Source organism: Nycticebus coucang, chromosome 4 (assembly GCF_027406575.1).
Source record: "Nycticebus coucang isolate mNycCou1 chromosome 4, mNycCou1.pri, whole genome shotgun sequence".
In the NCBI taxonomy this organism is placed as follows: Eukaryota; Metazoa; Chordata; class Mammalia; order Primates; family Lorisidae; genus Nycticebus; species Nycticebus coucang.
The window spans coordinates 118,199,546-118,206,755 of record NC_069783.1 but is presented as its reverse complement, the minus strand read 5'-3'; the positions used below and the strand labels follow the sequence as shown (position 1 = coordinate 118,206,755).

The 7,210-nt window shown below is 46.4% G+C and overlaps 1 pseudogene; it reads right to left on the bottom strand.

Moving 5' to 3' along the window:
* Nucleotides 1–5,234: 5,234 nt before the first annotated feature.
* Nucleotides 5,235–6,397, bottom strand: LOC128584725 (smad nuclear-interacting protein 1-like; annotated as a pseudogene).
* Nucleotides 6,398–7,210: the final 813 nt, after the last annotated feature.

Sequence of the window (7,210 nt, the reverse complement as noted above, 5' to 3'; positions counted from 1 at the left end):
CTGTCTACATGTTTGCCCAATTGCTCAAGGACAGCTTTGAGAATATAAAACTCTGTTCTTCCCCTCCCACCCCCCACCCCCAGAGGAAAAGCAGGACTGATGGTCCTCCTAGAACTGTTAGGAATAAACAAGGATGGATGCAGAGAAGTCAGCATGCTGCCTGAATGAGTGGTAGAGCTATTGCAACTGAAGCAGACCTCTGGGACTTTGAGGGAAGTAAGGCAACTAGGCAACAGGTCTCCAGCTTTTGGAGCTTCATTGACTAGGGGTGCTCAGAGCTGGACCAATCCGAGGCTGCCTTGCTGATAGAGCAGAAGCAGCTGCCTCCAGATGGGGATGACGCTTGTAGAGAGGAAGCAGGGGCAGGGGGCGGCAGGTGTGCACCATTACCCTCAGCGGGTCTGGGTGAGAGCCATCCTATCACTGACCACTTGTCCCTATAGTTTTATTGCTTTAATCCCACCATACTTGCTGAGGCCAGGCCATGATAATATATTAAAGTAATGAGGCATGACAGCCAGGGCCTGCTGAGGTGATTAGAACACACCTAACAGGGTGTGAGGAGGTCCAAAGGTGAGGGCTCTAATCCCTTGGAAATGCCTATAACTGTAAAATAGGAAATGAACAGAATGCTCAGACCCGGGGGTGGCTGATACCCAATTGCAAGCCCCTCCTAGCCTGGGTGAACATATGCTTCTAAAGAGCATGAGGATGAAGGACTCTCCTGGGTTCAGGGGGATGACCAGGTAATAGGGTTTGGTAGCCGATGGCCAGTATTAATTGCTCAACTACAGACTAAGACTGAAACGCTTGGTTGAACTGCCTACTGGCTACAAGAAAGTTTCTCAAGCTGTCAAATACATGCAAACAGTAAACCCCAAAACCTGTTATGATTTAGGCTGGACTGTTAAGGTATCTGATAATTTCAGGATATATCTTGTGTGAACAATAGCAAATTACAACTTCCTTCTCTGCTTTAGTTTATCCCTTGGTGATCATTTCACAAGGATGTGTTAGATGTACTTGGCTTTCTTCAAGATTCTTCAAGCCAAATCTTATTTGGACTTCCCTCCCTAGGGGATTAAACTATGGTCATCTACCCTGTGACTTCTTGGTCAAGCATTGTCTGCTTCATTCTAGAACAGAGTAGGGGGAATAGACTTAAAGGGCTTGAACTAGAAAGAATTAGTATAGAGGGTTCAAGTTTCAGAGTCACAAACTCGATAAAGCAGATCCCACACCTCCATCTATGGCCAGAAAAAATGTAGGTGGAGGTGGAAAGCTGGGGTAGGTATCAACTTAATGCACCAGTCTCAAATTCCTAACAGCAAAGGTGTATGCATAGTAAGGCCACCAAACATAGGCTTCAAGCAGGCCTATTAGTATGACCTGTGGGAAGCGCCCTCAACTTTTGAGTCAAAAGTTGACTCAATGCCCAGAAAACAGAGCAGTCTGTCAGTGACAACAAAATTTTGCCTGGATGGAGTGGTTTGGGTCCATATCAGAATTTCTTTGACTCAACAACTAAAATCTCAAGCTCTTCTAGATTCTGAACTTGAGTTCAATTCCTACACTGCTGTGTGGCCTTGAGCAAATGTTTAACCTCTCTGAGCTCCATCTCTAGACATTAGTCTCACATCAATGTAGATCCTGAGTTAGATGTTAAGGCAGGATTTGACATGCAAGAGGTCTGGGAGGGAGTGGAGGAGGCTGGGGGAGGCAAAGAACATCAAGTCTCAGAGCAAATCTAACCCTGAGTAAAGAAGCCGAGTGGAAGTACTAAATGTTGGGCAGCTGGAGAAAGTCTGTTATTGGGAGGCATTCATGGGGAGCCTTACTCCAGTGCAGATACAGCCATGGCTTTCAGATCTCAGTCCTGGTGAAAAGTAACTGCACCTTCAAAGGATTTAACTGAAGATAACAGACGTACTATGTGGGGACACATGAGCAGAATTAGAGTAGCTCATAAGAAATGGGAGCATTCCCAGTTCAGCAGTGGGGAGCCACTACCATCCCAAAATGCTGACTCCAGCAAAATGTAGGCTAAGAGCTGCCCAACAGGAGCCAGGGACCGTAAGGTAGAGGGACTTGGGCCTTCCTGAACCGAGGCCTTGTAAAGCACTGAGACATCAAACTCTTGGGCTTCATCCTCCCCTATCCTGCCCACCTCCTGCTCAGTTTCTAATGAGTGCTAATAAAGGGGGCCACAGACACAGCCCCGTATAGGTCACACTGCATAGGCCGCAAAGACAATTTGGAGGTGCACGATGGAGAAAAAACAGATGAGGCAACATGACTGTCTCTTTATTGGTCACTTCTGCCCAGCAGTTTGACCCAAAGGAAAATCTGAATAGAATGCCTATCTGTAGTTCCCATGAGGAGTGTCGGAGCCCTGAGGACTCAGATCTGGTTTCTTTAGGCAGGAAATTCATCTACTGGCTGAGTGCTAGCTGACATTCTCATTTGCCAAAGTTAGAGCTGACTTCAGTCCATGGACATGGCTGAACGTAAGACCTGTTTAATCATTATACTTTAGTATCTAACACAACTTTGCACCCAGGGGTGGGAGGGAGTTGATAACACTATTAAACTGGACTCATGGATGTTCTTTCTTTCAGCCTAAGTGTGTTTCTCAAAATAAGAATATAAGCAGTATTATAAGTCTTGTCATCACTTTCATGACATCTGAGTCTTAGAACGATTGCTTCATGATCTTAGGAATGTAACATTTTACTAAACCACCACTAAAGATGGAAGTCCTGGAGTTAGCTCTTGTGGGGAACTTGCAATATTCCCAGCACCATTGAAGGGAAGCTGCCTTTGCGACAGTCCTCTAAGCATTATTCTCCACAACTATATGACTTCTCATAAAACTGTTTTCTATAAACACTGTTAATATGAGTGTTAAGATCTTTTGATCTAGGACTCCAACTAATTTCACTCTGCCTTTCAGGACTTACATGCTTTAGGTAACTTGTTACCTTCTGGACTTGTCTCATATCCACCTTCCAAAATTACAAGGATAACGATGAGGGTCGTCACACAGTTCCTGGTGTACTAGTACTCATCTGGGGTACTTTGACTAAGCACCTCTTACTTTCCTGCCTTCAGAGGTTAGTCTACTGGAGAGATCGGTGTATCCTATACCCCCAATAAATGCTATAGGAACTTCAGGAAGATCTTCCTGGTCCCCCCCCCAAACTTGATGCTGGTACAGCAAAAGCTTCCTAGAATAAATGACGTCGAAGTAAGACTTGAAGAGGGGTATGATTTGGACTTAGGAGAAGGAAGTGTTTGAGGGGGAAGTCTGAGCCCACTGGAAGCTGAACAGGTCACTGCACCCCAAATGACTCCACTGTTGCTCCTTAAGCCTTTGGAAGTATCACTGGATAGAAGAATGAGCTTCAGGATGAGTGTCTCCTTCCCCTCCCTCAATCCATGCAGGAATAGGAAGATAAAGCGAGGTGTGCCATTATCCTCGCTCTCTCCATAGCCTCGGGGTGAAAGGATGCCTATGAGTCAGGTGGTCCTGCATCCCTCCCCCAACACTAGCATGTGGGCTCCCAGCACTTCCTGCTGTGGCTTACGAGCAGCTCAGCAGAGGTCAACCAGACTTCCTGTCTGTTTTGCATTTCTCCCCTTTCATCAGCAACTCCAAATGAGCAGATGGCAAAACCTCGCCAAGCGCATCAGCCCTAGGACTCTGTTCTCCTGGGTTTGCCGATGCTGCTTAGAGCTGGTGCCTGAGCTCAGAGGTGAATGAACATGTGTTCTCCCTGACAGCCATCCACAGGAAACGCATTCATTTCCAACCTGTTGGCAAGGCACTGACAGTGCAGAGAGTCACAGCTGTGGGTGCAGAAAGGCTGCAGGGGAGAAACAATTTCCCAGCCCCAAGCTGCTGCGGAAGGAGAAATTGAACACTTGCTTGTAATTTCCCCCTTAGGTCTGTCGGGGACTAATCTAAGTAGGCACTTGGGCTATAAAAGGGCAGGAACAGTGGGAGCCTGGGACTCTGTCCAGTGGCCACATTCAAGCCCAACCCCTAATGCCAGCACCACTGTGGTTCCATTTCTATAGATACCAAAGCCTTGCTAATACCCTCTTACAAACCAATTCCTCCAAGAAAGCATTCTTAACTTAAAACTGGCTTTGAATCTCGTGTGTCCTTGAACAAGGTTATTAACAGTTTCAAACTTCAATCTCCTACTATTATAGAGATTAAAATGAAGATATACAAACAGGGCACAAAGCAGGCCTGGTGTGTCACCTGACCTGCTTTTATGTGGAGCTCATACTGCCTCTTTCTGGATCTTAGAGAATACCAGAGGAAAGTGTCATGACAGCCTTCTGCTTGAACACCTGACAAGAGACCTCGGTGTGCGTGTGTGCTTGCTTAGGGGGAGCAAGATTGGATCTCAATGACAAGATGAGCAGACCCAAGTTCAGACGGAGAGTTGACAGTCTCATGGTGATTATGGGGAAGTTAGTTTTATGACATGAGAGCCTTCAGTGTGGTGTCTGAGCTGTTACAACCTGAGTTTTGCCCTGGAGCTCAGACCAGAGCTTCAGGTGAACCAGGAATTCTAGTAGCTCAACAACTTTTTTTTTTTTTTACATTTACAAATTTTATTTTCTATCCCCAAAATACATATAAATGAAAACCTGCTCTTCAGGGAGGCCTTTGTCTAACATTGTCATATGAAAAATCAGTATAAGCTCTTTTAACACACAATTTATATATATACATACATACACACTGTATGTAAGTAGTTAATACTTTCCTACTCACATATTCCTCCAGAAAATTAGGAAACGGGGAATTTCCTGCTTTCCAGCCTTGGAAAGGTAAATACAACCTCTCTGAACAATTTTTTTGAAGATAAAGCCATGTAGAAAAATGTAAACAAAACAACTTCCTTTAGACATATACACATGTTGTTAGAATAACATAAGGACCCTGCCACTTAAGTGATAGTCTATTTCTCAAAGAAAAAAAGGAGATAGTAATTTTAACCATATTAACTATTTAGTTTTTTGTTTTTATTCAGATGTTATGTATATGTTCTATGCAGAAATCTGAAATTCTCTCATGGAGAACTGATCCAAACCCATTTCAGTCCCTCATGACATTAAATCGGTGGTAGTCATGATCCTTCTGTACAGTCTGTGCTCTGGGAATCAAAGCCTTCCAAGAAGGAAAATATGTCACAGTAATCTGGGTTCTTAGTTTCCTAGCTGTCAGACACTTCCTCTTCCTCATCCTCATCTTCTTTCCTGTCAATTTCAGAACTGTCTGACGACTCATGGAGCAAGACATATTCTCTGCTACTGAACCCAAACTTGAGTACATCCTTTTCTTTAAGTTCATAGTATCTCTGTGGCTCAACGCGTTTGTTGTTTAAGAAGGTTCCATTGCCTGAGCTACGGTCAATGATGTAGGGCTTCACTCTTCACCAACTGTGCCATCAGCCCGAGTATATTCCACAAGCCAATACTGAAACACCGCATGCTGCTTTGAACAAGATGGATGATAAATTGGAATGTCCGCGATGGGGCAGTGTCGACCTAGGAGGTGCGCACGTTGTCGACGTATGTACATGACTGGAAGCACCTCATCATTTTTAAATGGGTACAGACGCCACCGTTTGGGGGGGATACGTGCTTCTGGGGGCTCACTGTATTTAATGACTACACCTCGAAAGGTGTTGGTGGCCTCAAGAAGGGCCCCAGAGAGTTCAAAATTTGGTTTTTCTTTAACAGGCACCTCTTTTTCTTTGCTGTTGCCACCAGGCAGAGGAACCACCTCCTGAGACTCATTTTCACTGCCGCTAACTTCATTCTTCTGGCGATGCTCCCGGTCTGGCATTATAAAACTCCCGCTCTTCTTCTTGAGCCTGAAGCTTCTGAATATCCGGATCCCGTCCCTGAGCCTGCCCACTCCCAGGCCTCTCGCTAGAGGTTCTCCTTTGGTGGGAATAGCTCCGGTGTCTGTCTCGGTCACTGCTCCTAGATCTCTTGTGTTCCTGCTCTGAAGGTTCCCAGTGCTGCTGATCCTCCCATCCTCTCCGAGAATGATCTTCACGTTCCCGTTTCGTTTTGTCGAGTGGTGAGGACTTCGGCTTCTCTTACTCCAAGGAGACTTGCTTCTCCCTGAGGACTTGTTTTTCTTTTTGGCTGGGGACCGGCTAACTCCTCGGGCTCGGCTTCCGCAGTGGCTGGGGCGGCCCGGCTGGCCGGCTGGCGGGGACGAGCTGCCACCAGAGAAGTCTGGACCGCGGTGGGCCGGAGGCGAGGCTTCTGGGCTGAGACGCTCCTGCTTCACCACCGCGGCTGCCACCACGTTCTCGTTCCGGTGCCTTCGCGGGTTTCCCCGCCCCCTCTTCACCGACTTCATTCCGTAATATGTCTGAGCAAGAGAAAAGAGGTCCTTTAAACTCCTATAGCGGAAGCCAAATGACGATTTGACTCCTGGACTTCCGCTTCTGAGGTGCTTGCTCTCCCAGAAATCCTTGCAGGGAGGGATTAAACACGTGATGACTCCGTAGTGGGCGGGAGTGAGCTGTGAGCAGCTAGGGAGTTTTGAGTTTCAAAAAGCAAACTTCCGGGAGCGGTGCCTGTGACTCAAAGGGGTAGGTAGTTCACGGGCCCCATATGCCTGAGTGCCTGAGGTGGTGGGTTCAAACCCAGCCCCGGCCAGAAACTGCCACAAAAACAAACAAACAAACAACAAAAAAAAAAAACTTCTGGGATAAAAAGCAAGCCATTCGGTAGAAGTGAATTCCACAGACGAGCTTCTGAAGCTGGCTTTTGGATGAATATGGGTGGCACACAGCAAAGTAAACCCCAACACTTAAGTGATGACTAGTCCGGGCATCTGGCTGGCCTACATCATCTTGGTAGGACTACTGCATGTGGTTTCACTCAGCATCCCCTTCTTCAGCATTCCTCTTGTCTGTACCCTGACCAACGTCATCCATACCTTAGCAATGTGTACCTTCCTATATACAGTAAAAGGGATGCCTTTTGAGACCCCTGACCTAGGACTGGGCTATGACATACTGGGAGCAGATGGACTATAGGCTCTAGTTTACTTCTTCATGCAAGTTCTTCAGCATCTCTCCTGTTGTGCTCTACACAGTAGCTTTACATCAAGTATGATGCTGCTCGCTTCCTCATCAACACTCTCAATGTACTACTCAGTGTACTA